We start from the raw sequence: 13,562 nt of genomic DNA, 5'->3' as shown, positions 1-13,562 counted from the left end.
TGAAAAACAACGATGCAAATCAGCAACGGGAGGAACTAGCCTAAAGGAATAGCCAAATAAAGGAGAAACAAAATCATGTAAAAAAAATGAGTCAAATGACTGGGAATACAAATCATATCACATTAATAACCCTGATTGTTAATGGCCTGAACTCATCAATCAAAAGACAAAGACTGGCAGATAGGATTAAAAAGAAAAATCCAGCAATATGCTGCCTGCAAGAGACTCATCTCATAGAAAGAGATACCCATAGACTAAAGGTGAAAGGATGGGAAAAGACATACCATGCACACGGACACAGCAAAAAAGCTGGAGTATCCACCCTCATTTTAGACAATGTGGACTTCAAGCCCAAACTAGTCAGAAGGCATAAAGAAGGACATTACATACTGGTTAAGGGAAGCATAAATCAGCAAGACATAACAATCATAAATATCTATGCCCCAAACATTGGCTCATCCATATACGTCAAAAAAATCCTTCCAATTCCAGAAATCAAATAGACCACAATACAATAATACTAGGCAATTCTAACACTCCTCTCTCACCACTGAATAGATCGTCCAAACAAAAATAGAATAAAGAAACCATAGATCTCAAGAACGCAATGAACAATTTAGACTTAACCGACTTATATGGAATATACCATCCAACAAAGAACGAATACACTTTCTTGCCAGCAGCACATGGATCCTTCTCTAAAATAGACCATGTTTTATGCCACAAAGCTACTGTTAGCAATTACAAGAAGACAGAGATACTACCTTGTACTCTATCAGATCATAATGAATTGAAATTAGAAATAAATGACAGAATAAAAACAGAAAATTCTCCAATACTTGGAGATTAAATAATACACTATTATATGATAAATGGATAACAGAAGACATCAAGAGGGAAATTAAAAAATTCTTAAAAGTAAATGAGAACAAAGACACATCATATCAAAACCTCTGGGACACTATGAAAACAGTACTTAGGGGAAGATTTATTTCATGGGGCGCATTCAAGAAAAGAAGTAAAAATCAACAAATAAATGACTTAACACTACAGCTCAAAGCCCTAGAAAAAGAAGAGCAGACCAACACCAAAAGTAGTAGAAGATAGGAAATAGTTAAAATCAGAGCTGAAATCAACGAAATTGAAACAATAGAAACAATCAGAAAAATTAACAAAATAAATAGTTGGTTCTTCAAAAAAATGAAAAAAATTGATAAACCCTTAGCCACACTAACAAAGAGAAAGAGGGAGAAAACTCAAATTAGTAAAATTCAGAACAATTAAATAACACAACAGACACGAGTGAAATACAAAACATAATTGGAAGCTATTTTGAAAAATCTCTATTTCAACAAAACAGAAAACCTCGAAGACATCAGCAGGTTTCTAGAGACCTATGAATTACCTAAACTGAACGAGGAGGACATACAGAACTTAAAAAAATCAATTTCAAGCAATGAAATAGAAGAGGCCATCAAAAGCCTACTAACAAAGAAAAGTCCAGGACCAGAAGTGTTCTCAGCTGAGTTCTACAAAATCTTTAAGAGAGCTCATTTCAATACTCCTCAAAGTATTCCATGAAATAGAAGAGGAGGGAACCCTCCCAAACTCATTCTATGAAGCCAATATCACCCTGATACCTAAACCAGACAGAGACACATCGAGCAAAGAAAATTTCAGACCAATATCCTTAATGAACATTGATGCAAAGATTCTCAACAAAATTTTAGCAAATCACATCCAAAAATATATGAAAAAGATAGTGCACCATAATCTAGTGGGTTTCATCCCAGGGATGCAAGGTTGGATCAACATCAGGAAATCAATAAATGTCATTCACCATATCAACAGTCTAAAAGTTAAGAATCACATGATTATTTCAATAGATGCAGAAAAAGCATTTGATAAAATACAGCACCTCTTCATGCTCAAAACTCTAGAAAAAATCGAGGTAGTGGGAACATTCCTTAACATTGTAAAGGCCATCTACGCTAAGCCCATGGCCAGTATCATTCTAAATGGTGAAAAACTGAAAGCATTCCCCCTAAAAACTGGAAGAAGGCAGGGATGCCCTCTTTCACCACTTCTATTCAACATCGTTCTTGAGACTCTAGCCAGAGCAATTAGACAGACCAAAGAAATTAAAGGGATACGAATTGGAAAAGAGGAACTCAAACTATCCCTGTTCGCTGATGACATGATTATATATTTAGAGGAACCTGGAAATTCCACCAGAAAACTCTTAGAACTCATAAGTGAATTCAGTAAAGTAGCAGGTTACAAGATCAATGCTCATAAATCCAACGCATTTTTATACATAAGTGATGAATCTTCAGAAGGAGAAATTAGGAAAACTACCCCATACACAATAGCATCAAAAAAAAAAAATAAAATACTTGGGAATCAATCTCACAAAAGAGGTGAATGACCTCTACAATGAAAACTACAGTACACTGCCGGGGACCAGCCCAAGCAGCAGAGTCCAGGGGTCCTTGATGGCCTGAAATACAAAAGCCCCGAGTGATTAGACGGTGCAGCGTCGGCGATGGACAGCAACCACAAAGACTCCGGTCAATGTTAGGATGCTGACAAGTTTATTGAATTTTCTAACAGTTTATATACTTTTACACTTTTTACTAAAAATATTTATGATTTCATATGAAGAAGGAAGTTCTTAGAAGTTTATTAATAGATAACAGAAGTTAGGTCTGCACAGTTAGTCAATTAGTGCCGTCTGGCACATCTTACTCAACATTTCCCTACAATGAACTTTTTTTGACCTAAAGCTTACAAAAGCAAGTTGATGTACACTACTTGTTTTTTTTTCTTTAAAGTTTAACTTCTATTTGATCTCTTACTGCTAAGATTAATTATAACTTCTAGTAATTTGTTATTAATTTTTTGTGACTATAATTACATGTCTATGCTATGTTAAATCATATTATGTTATTGAGAACCAAGTTATTATCTTTAAAGTAAAAAATCTTTATCTAAAAGAACTAAAACTTCTCTTTTGAACTAAATATAATGTATTTCTGTGGGAGGCTTATTACTTTGCAGAAGAAACCAGATGTAATAAATATGTTGATCACTGAAGCTAAGGGAATCACTTATATGTAACTAGATGTCTGGGAATCTTGTAAAAGTTAACAAAAACATCACAAGACATATTGCTTCAGAATGTCCACCATTCCCTATAGGACTATTAGTGCTTTGTGTAAACAAATGAACTTTATTTTACTGGAATTGGGTTGACTCATATGAACTGTTTGTGTTCCCACCATCCTTCAACCGAAGAACTTTATTAAACATGATTAATCAGCGTAATATTGTGAGTTCTGGTGAAAAACAAAAAAGGAAGAGAGATTAACACTCTGAGGAAGGGGCTCCAGCTTTACTCAACTTACGACGAGTCCTTGCTATCATCTTCCAGGGAAGGCCTTGGCAGCACCCAACTTATGACGAGTCCTTGCTATCATCCTCCAGAGGAAGATTACCAACCTCTGGCATGGGTCTTTATGCGCCAGGCACACTTCCCTGGCATGAGTTTTATGTGCTAGGCGCCCCCGCAGTTCCCCCTTTTTTGTTTTGAAGATCAAAAAGACCTTTTTGAATTTGAAGGCCCTTAAAAACTTCTGTTAAGAGTTGAAGGATAACTGGAAGACAAAAGATTAACATAAAGATACAAAATCCAATTAGAGCAAATTGTAAAATAGTGTTAAAAAGGGTACTGTTAGTAATAGTTTTTTTAATATTATTAAAAATATCCATTGGAAGGTTGGCATCTGGAGCAATAGCAAGGTGTGCTTGGCTTATATCTTTTATTTTTTGTTGTAAATCTAAAATATCCGGAGCTAAATTAGTATTATTCCAAATTCCTTTAAGATGATTTTGAACTTCAGACCAATGAGTAGTATTATCAGCTTCTAAAGGGGTAACACAAATCCATTTGTAATTAGCATGACATCTAGTGGTCATTTTAGTCTGAATATTTTGAATTTTATTTCCTATAAAGAGAACTGCTTCCTCAAGAGCATTAATTCGAATTTCTAGCTTTTTATCAATTTGTTCCTGAGTAGCCAAGGCCACAGAAACATTATGTGAAAGATCATTAACATGAGAAGCAGTATGAATTTCCTGTACTAAAGCAGTGGTTGAAATCGCTAATGCTGTGATGATACTGATTAAAGCTGTAATTCCCAAGATTAGCGTTGCTACAAAACGTTTTGGTCTCATTAATTCATTTAGATTTTTTAAGATTTCAGTCCCTGGATCATCATACCAAGTTTCCTTTAAAGTTACAGGTAATATAACATAAGAAGGCTGATGTACAATAAAAAACACCTTTAAATCCTTATCAAATGTAGAGTTAATACAATTAGTTAATACACAGTTTTTACACCGTATATCATAAGCATCATCGTTTTTTGTGACTTTAACATTTGAAATGGAACCTAATAAAATAGCATGTGGAGCATTAATACAAGCTCTAACATTATAAGATTCAACTTTAGTAGTTCCTGGTCTATTTAATTTTACTATATCAATAGCTGCAAGTAATCTATATAAGTCTGGAAAATATGAATGTTTACCATGCTTAAGAATAGACTGAAAAGTTGGAGTTACCCAACCGGGAGTAAACCACCTATGTAAGGGCTCTCCAAATCCCAACTCCTTTGATCCAGAAAGAGTATATATTCCATCTGACTTTTGATTTTCCTCAAGTATTTTTGGTTTATAGTCGGTCCAGGGAGAAGATACAGAAAAATCTTTAATTAAAGTGTGAGAATCCCTTGGATTAAATACCACAGCTGATTGTGAAAATCCACAAGTGATCCATTTGGGAAAATCAATACTAATATCTATAGTATTCCAATAAACATCTGGATGTTGAGCTTTTGGTTCACATTTTTTAACCATTTCGGGAAGACTTTCATTTATATAAGTTTCATTGTAATTATTATAACCAATTGAGACCATTTCTAGAGTCCAAATATATCTTTTAATTGGATCAAACTTGGGAGAGTCAGTCAAATAAGTTCTATAACTGAGGGGAAGACATCCTAATGGTAAATGTATATTATCCAGAGAAAAACATAAAGGAGTTTCCTCCATTAATCCATGAAAATTAACTGTGTTTGTCATCTTATGAGGAATAAAGGAATCAGATATGCCTCCCATGAGTTCTGGATGGCTAGTAAATATTTTTACATTGGACCGACTCCATGAACTTGCATGAAGCAATGGAGGGTTAGGAAAATAGGTCCAATAGGCCTTTTCAGAGTTAATTTGAATATTTAAGGCATGTACAGGCATTACCTGAACAGCAAGCAATGAAAGCATAGCCAGAAAAACTAGTTCAGGTGTTTTAGCTTTACCAGAATTAGTCACCATACGTTCAGCCTCAGAAGTTAAGCGTTTTAATTGTCCCCATGATGGAAAGGGAGAATGACGAGTGGAGTGAGCTTGGGGAAGATGTAATCCGATTAACCTCCGTGTTAGAACATCATCCGGGATCGAACTGGTCGGGTAAGGTGTTCGAGAATTCCTCTTCCTTCTCGAGTGACGTCTTTTGTTTGTCTCCATTGGCATTGATGTGTCTAATCAATCTATCAGGAATCCACAGTGGTGTTTCTGCATCCTGTGGAAAAACACAAGCATAGCCTCGACCGGATGTTAAAAGAACATCAGGTCCTTTCCATTGTCCTGTAAGTAAGTCTTTCCATTTGACCATAACAATTGGATTGGGACTTTGTTGTTCCCAATGTCTCATCATAGAAGTTATTCCTTGTTTATCAGCATTTAAATGATTAAGAACAAAAAGAGCATGTTGTAGAATATGATGAGGGGAAGAATATTTTAATTCCCCCTCTTTAAGTTTATTAATCTGTTGTTTTAGACGTTGATGACTCCTTTCTACAATAGCCTGTCCTTGAGGATTATATGGAATACCTGTAGAATGGCTAATATTAAAACGTGAACAAAAATCTTTAAATGCTTTTGAGGTATAAGCTGGAGCATTGTCAGTTTTAATCTTTTTAGGCATGCCTAACATAGCAAAACATAGGAATAAATGTTGAATGACATCTTTATAAGCTTCTCCTGTCCGAGCGGAAGCTACAATAACATGAGAAAAGGTATCAACCGTAACATGTACAAATGACAATTTCCCAAATTCTATGATATGAGTAACATCCATTTGCCATAAAACGTTAGGGAGTAAGCCTCTTGGATTAACCCCCAACTGTGGAGAAGAGAAATATTGAGGACAAACATGACAAGAACGAACAATCTGTCTAGCTTCTTCCCTGGAAATATGAAACTGCTTTTGTAGAGCAGAAGCATTTTGATGATGATTCTTATGTGAAAGAATGGCTTCTTCTTTAACTGTTAAAATAAAAGGTTTAGTCAATAAGTCAGCTTGAGCATTCCCTTCAGCTAAAGGTCCGGGTAATTTAGAATGTCCTCGAATATGACCTATAAAAAAAGGTAAATGTCTTTCTTGAATTAATTTTTGTAAGAGAGAAAGTTTAGGCGCTATGGTTGAGGAATCTGAAATGGTTGCGGTTTCGATAACAGGAAACAATTTTACAATATAAAGTGAATCAGTATAAAGATTAAATGACTGACTAACATTATTAAAAGCATAAATAACTGCTTCTAATTCAGCTCTCTGTGCTGAAGTCTCTGTTGTCCATTGAACAATGGGTTGAGTGCCAATTAAAGTTATGGCTTTGCCATTTGAGGATCCATCTGTAAAAATTGTAATAGCATTAGATAAAGGGAAAGAAGAGGTCCATTTTGGAAAAATAATGTTAGTTTCCTGTAAAAAATGTAAAATAGGATCATTTGGTAAATGAAAAGAAATCTTTCCTAGAAAATTACAGAAAGCTGCAGTCCAATTGTCATCAGTTTGCATTAAATGCTCAAATTGCTCCCTAGTATAAGGAATAATAATTTCATACATTTCCTGAGCAAATAATTCTTTACTTCTTTGTCTAGCTTTAAGTACTAATAAAGCAACCATGGTAGGATAAGCGAGAAGAATCTTCTTTCCAGTAACGGGTAAATGAATCCATTCAATAGGATCATTTTGCCACAAACATCCAGTTGGAGTATGCTTAGTTTTTAAAACAATAAAATACCATGGTAAGGCATAATTAATTTGTTCTAAATAATGATGAGAAATGGCCTGTTCAACAACACGTAAAGCCTCTTTTGCTTGATCAGTTAAAGTCCTAGGGGAAGTTGGGTCAGAATCTCCTTTTAGTATTTCAAACAATGGCTTTAAATCCCCTGTAGACAATTTTAAATAAGGTCTGATCCAATTAATATCTCCTAGAAGTTTTTGAAAATCATTTAAAGTTTGTAATTTATCTTGTCTAATTTGTAATTTTTGAGACATAATTTTATCAGTTTTAATTGTTCTTCCCAAATAATTAAATGGAGGTTCATGTTGAATTTTTTCAGGGGCGACTACAAGACCCCAAGTTTGTAAGGTTGTAATAACAGTCTCTAAAATCTGTTTTAAAATATCCATAAGGGGATGAGCAAGTAAAATATCATCCATATAATGAATCATATAACAATCTGGGTAGGCTTCTCGACAAGCTATCAGGGCTTGATCTACAAACTTCTGACATAAAGTTGGACTATTTTTCATTCCTTGAGGCAATACTTTCCAATGATATCTTTGATAAGGTCTTTGTAAATTAGGAGAAGGCAGACTAAAAGCAAATCTCCATCTGTCTTGTTGAGCCAGAGGAATAGTAAAAAAGCAATCTTGTAAATCAATAACAATGATATGATATCCTTTAGGAACAGCTACTGGAGATGGGAGACCAGGCTGTAATGCTCCCATAGTTTCCATAGTATTATTAACAGCTCTGAGATCCTGCAAAAGTCTCCATTTTCCTGATTTCTTTTTTATAACAAAAATAGGAGTATTCCAAGGACTAGTGGAAGGTTCTATGTGTCCCAGAGCAAGTTGTTCTTTAACTAATTGAGTAGCTGCAGCTAATTTTTCTTTAGACAGGGGCCACTGTTCCGCCCACACTGTTATGTTGTTTTTCCAGATTATCGGGTCAGCCTGCCTGGTAACAGAGGCCCCTAGGAAAAAGGCGAGTCTGATTCATCAGTCAGTGTAATATTTAACTGCTCCATTAAATCTCTACCCCACAACGTAAAGGGGAGGGAAGGAATCACATATGGCTGAAAAGTCCCTGTTTTATCTTTATCTTTCCAATGAAGGATTTCAGCACTTTTAGCAACATTAGAGGCAAGCCCTAACCCCACCAAGGTGGAAGGTGATTTAGTAGTTGGCCAAGAAGGGGGCCAATCATGGGCTGCAATACAAGTAACGTCAGCTCCAGTATCTAACAATCCCTTGAATTCCTTACCATTAACTTTGATAGTCTTCATAGGTCTTTGTTCTGATATTTTTTGAATCCAAGCCACCGTATTAGTTGAACCAAAGCCCTCAGTTCTTTGTCCTTGTAATATTGGATTAGGCAATTTTAAATATGGTATTAACAGCAATTGAGCTATTCTCTGTTGAGGAAAAATTTGAATTGTTTTAGTAGGGGGAGAAACCATAATCTTAATTTCTCCTTGATAGTCAGAGTCTATAACACCAGGAATAACTTGTAATCCTAGTTTTGTCATGGAACTGCGCCCGATAATGAGGCCCATGTGTCCTTCTGGGAGGGGACCATAAACTCCTGTAGGTATTAAGGACACTTCTGACTCTGATGTTAAAATTAAATGTTCAGAGGAAGGTAAATCTAACCCTGCACTCCTTGGGGTCCCTCTGGCCAGGTCATTGACTGTTGTTTTACAAACGGGTTGGTAGCTCCCCAATTGTCTTTCGGGGCCTGGGGAGGGCCCCAAAACCCGTTTTTTGGCTGAAAACTATCTATTGGCGTCACAGGGACAGTTTCTTGATTAGACCCTGTAGCAGTAAGTATTGATCCATCCTTATGGAATCTGGAGTGACACTCTCGGGCCCAATGAAATCCCTTCTGACATCGGGGACAAATAGTTTTTGGAGTTCCAGCATTAAGTGTAGGTTTATTTTGTGGTTGAGAATTGATATTAGGCGGCCGAGAGGGACATTCCCTACTAAAATGACCTAACTGGCCACAAGAAAAACAATTTCCTGGAGTGCGAGAAGACCTTGGCTGATTTCCTTGAGTGTTTTGGGGTTTTCCCTGATTGATATCTTTTAAATATTGGGCGTAAGTTTTTCCTTGAAAAGCAGCTGCCATAATCATCCCTTGAATATGAGCTGGACTCGTGTCTATGCAAGTTTTTATGTAGTCAGATAATGTCCCTGTCCTTCTAATAGGTCTTAAGAGGGCCTGACAAGTAGGATTAGCGTTTTCAAATGCTAATTGTTTTAACAATATTTCGGCAGCCTCAGGATTAGTAATTATTTTTGAAATATTTTCCTCCAATTTGGCCAAGAAATCTTCATATGGTTCCATACCCCCTTGTTTAATATTACTTAAGAAGGATGTTTTAGTATCAGGGGACGGAAGGCGTCTCCAGGCAGCTACAGCCAATTTTGAAACTTCCTCCAACACTTTTCTTGGTAATTTAATTTGTTCAGCTGGGGAAGCCCAATCATCAGTCCCTAACACTTGCCCCAGTAATATTCTATTTCTATCTCTAAGACCTTTAGCCAATTGAGATTGTAAAGTCATTTTTGCCTGTTCTTCGTATTCAGTTTTCCATAGTAAATAATGCCCGGGAGTTAAGCAAGAACGAGCAGTTTGTTGCCAATCAAAAGGTGTAAGCCACTGAGAGCCAATGTTTTCTACTAACTGGAGGACATAAGGGGATGTTGGTCCTAAATCTTTCACAGCTGTTCTTAACTCTTTAATTATCTTAAATGACAAAGGTTCCCATTGAGGTTCTCCTCCTTCATCAATAGCCCAAATTACTGGGCAACAAAGACTAAGATCTCCAGCCTTTTGTGCCTCTGCCACAGCCCCTAGAAACCCTATTTTTGCTACTGAACCTTGTTTAGATGGTTTTTGTTTATAAGTAACAGGAGGCACAAAAGGAGGATAATCCTCATTATGATATCTAAAAGCAGCTTCCTCCAAATCTTCCTGATCTGAGGGTGACAGTTGATCAGGATCATTACCTTCTTGAATTTCCTCATTATCATCCTCATCAGTATCACGATTTCCTTCCTGTGCTTCTTGATTATCTTCAGCTGAAACTGCTATAACCTGATCATTGGCTGGCTCCTGATCACTAGATGGAGATAACAATAATTTTCGTTCCAATTGCTCTGCAGGTGGTTTTGTATCAAAACAATCTCTAAATAAGCCCCATAATGTAAAGGCATCCTTAGGAACTCTCTCATTTCCATACAATTTATAATAACTTTTCATATCACGACCCACCTGCTTCCATATTTTTAAATCAAGAGCACCTCTGTCTGGAAACCATGGAGAACATTCCTGTATAAACTGAAAAAAATGACGTAATGGTGCAGAACTTACTGTAACACCTCTTTTCTTTAATAAATGCTTTGCTATATCAAGAAATAAAGTTCTCTCTTTAGATGCTGTATTACCCATTTTTTCCAATCCCTGCCCTTTCTTTCTCAGTCTCTGTTACTGAGGGGACCGCGGCTCCCCAGGCAGTATCCTAGCTGCCGACCGCCTGAAAAAGAAAAGAAAAGAATAAAACACTTACCAATCAGGTCCCTGTTCGGGCGCCAAACTGCCGGGGACCAGCCCAAGCAGCAGAGTCCAGGGGTCCTTGATGGCCTGAAATACAAAAGCCCCGAGTGATTAGACGGCGCAGCGTCGGCGATGGACAGCAACCACAAAGACTCCGGTCAATGTTAGGATGCTGACAAGTTTATTGAATTTTCTAACAGTTTATATACTTTTACACTTTTTACTAAAAATATTTATGATTTCATATGAAGAAGGAAGTTCTTAGAAGTTTATTAATAGATAACAGAAGGTAGGTCTGCACAGTTAGTCAATTAGTGCCGTCTGGCACATCTTACTCAACATTTCCCTACAATGAACTTTTTTTGACCTAAAGCTTACAAAAGCAAGTTGATGTACACTACTTGTTTTTTTTTTCTTTAAAGTTTAACTTCTATTTGATCTCTTACTGCTAAGATTAATTATAACTTCTAGTAATTTGTTATTAATTTTTTGTGACTATAATTACATGTCTATGCTATGTTAAATCATATTATGTTATTGAGAACCAAGTTATTATCTTTAAAGTAAAAAATCTTTATCTAAAAGAACTAAAACTTCTCTTTTGAACTAAATATAATGTATTTCTGTGGGAGGCTTATTACTTTGCAGAAGAAACCAGATGTAATAAATATGTTGATCACTGAAGCTAAGGGAATCACTTATATGTAACTAGATGTCTGGGAATCTTGTAAAAGTTAACAAAAACATCACAAGACATATTGCTTCAGAATGTCCACCATTCCCTATAGGAATATTAGTGCTTTGTGTAAACAAATGAACTTTATTTTACTGGAATTGGGTTGACTCATATGAACTGTTTGTGTTCCCACCATCCTTCAACCGAAGAACTTTATTAAACATGATTAATCAGCGTAATATTGTGAGTTCTGGTGAAAAACAAAAAAGGAAGAGAGATTAACACTCTGAGAAAGGGGCTCCAGCTTTACTCAACTTACGACGAGTCCTTGCTATCATCTTCCAGGGAAGGCCTTGGCAGCACCCAACTTATGACGAGTCCTTGCTATCATCCTCCAGAGGAAGATTACCAACCTCTGGCATGGGTCTTTATGCGCCAGGCACACTTCCCTGGCATGAGTTTTATGTGCTAGGCACCCCCGCAGTACACTAAAGAAAAAAAAAATAAAGAAAACCTTAGAAGATGGAAAGATCTCCCATGTTCTTGGATCGGCACAATTAATATTGTCAAAATGGTCATACTACCAAAAGTGCTATACAGATTCAATAAAATTCCAATTAAAATCCCAATGAGGTACCTTACAGAAATAGAACAAGCAATTATGAAATTCATCTGGAAGAATAAGAAACCCAGAATAGCTAAAGCAATCCTCAGTAGAAAGCGAAGCAGGGGGTATCGCAATACCAGATCTTCACCTCTACTACAAAGCAATAGTAACAAAAACAGCATGTTATTGGTACCAAAATAGACAGGTAGATTAATGGTACAGAATAGAGGACATGGACACAAACCCAAATAAATACAATTTTCTCATACTAGACAAAGCGGCCAAAAACATGCAGTGGAGAAAAGATAGCCTCTTCAACAAATGGTGCTGGGAAAACTGGAAAACCATATGCAACAGAATGCAATTAAACCCCTATTTCTCACCCTGCACAAAACTCAACTCAAAATGCATCAAGGACCTCAGAATCAGACCAGAGACCCTGCATCTTATAGAAGAAAAAGTAGTTCCAAACCTTCAACTTGTTGGTTTAGGATCAGACTTCCTTAACAGGACTCCCATAGCCCAAGAAATAAAAGCAAGAATCAACAAGTGGGATAGATTCAAACTAAAAAGCTTTCTCTCAGCAAAGGAAACTATCCGGAATGTGAAGAGAGAGCCTACAGAGTGGGAGAATAATTTCCAGAAACTATAAAGAGCCCAAAAACTCTACACCAAGAATACAAATAATCCAATCAACAAATGGGCTAAGGAAATGAAGAGACACTTCACAGAAGAAGATGTACAAGCAATCAACAGATATATGAAAAAATGCTCAACATCTCTAGTAATAAGAGAAATGCAAATCAAAACTACCCTAAGATTTCATTCACCCCAATTAGAATGGCGAGTATCAAGAACATAAGCAACAATAGGTGTTGGCGAGGATGTGGGGGAAAAGGTACACTCATACATTGCTGGTGGGGTTGCAAACTAGTGCAGCCACTCTGGAAAGCAGTATGGAGATTCCTCAGAAAGCTTGTAATGGAACCACCATTTGACCCAGCTATCCCACTCCTTGGCCTATACCCAAAGGACTTAAAATCAGCATACTACAGAGATACAGCCACATCAATGTTCATAGCTGCTCAATTCACTATAGCCAGATTGTGGAACCAACCCTGATGTCCTTCAGTTGATGAATGGATAAAGAAACTGTGGCATATATATACAATGGAATATTACTCTGCCATGAAGAATGATAAAATTATGGCATTTGCAGGTAAATGGATGAAATTGGAGGATATCATGCTAAGTTAGATAAGCCAATCTCAAAAAACCAAAGGACGAATGATCTTGCTGATAAGCGGATGAGGACATATAATGGGAGGTAGGAGGGTTTAGCGTTAGGGTTAGAGTTAGGTTTAGGTTTAGGGAAAAAGAGGGTTGTAAGAATGGAGGAAGGAAGTACTGTATAGAGGGAAAATAGGGGTGGGAGGGGTGGGGGGAAAGGGAAAAAATAAAAAATAATTAAAAAAATTAAAAAAAAAGAATTGAGCTGTAAAGGCATTTAAATCTATTTTTCCATTAGGTATGTTAGCAATGAATGATCAATTAATCTTTCTGATTCTGATATTTATCATCT

The sequence above is a fragment of the Sciurus vulgaris genome, assembly GCF_902686455.1.
Source record: "Sciurus vulgaris genome assembly, chromosome: 13".
Taxonomy (NCBI): Eukaryota; Metazoa; Chordata; class Mammalia; order Rodentia; family Sciuridae; genus Sciurus; species Sciurus vulgaris.
Note: the sequence above shows the minus strand (reverse complement) of the source record.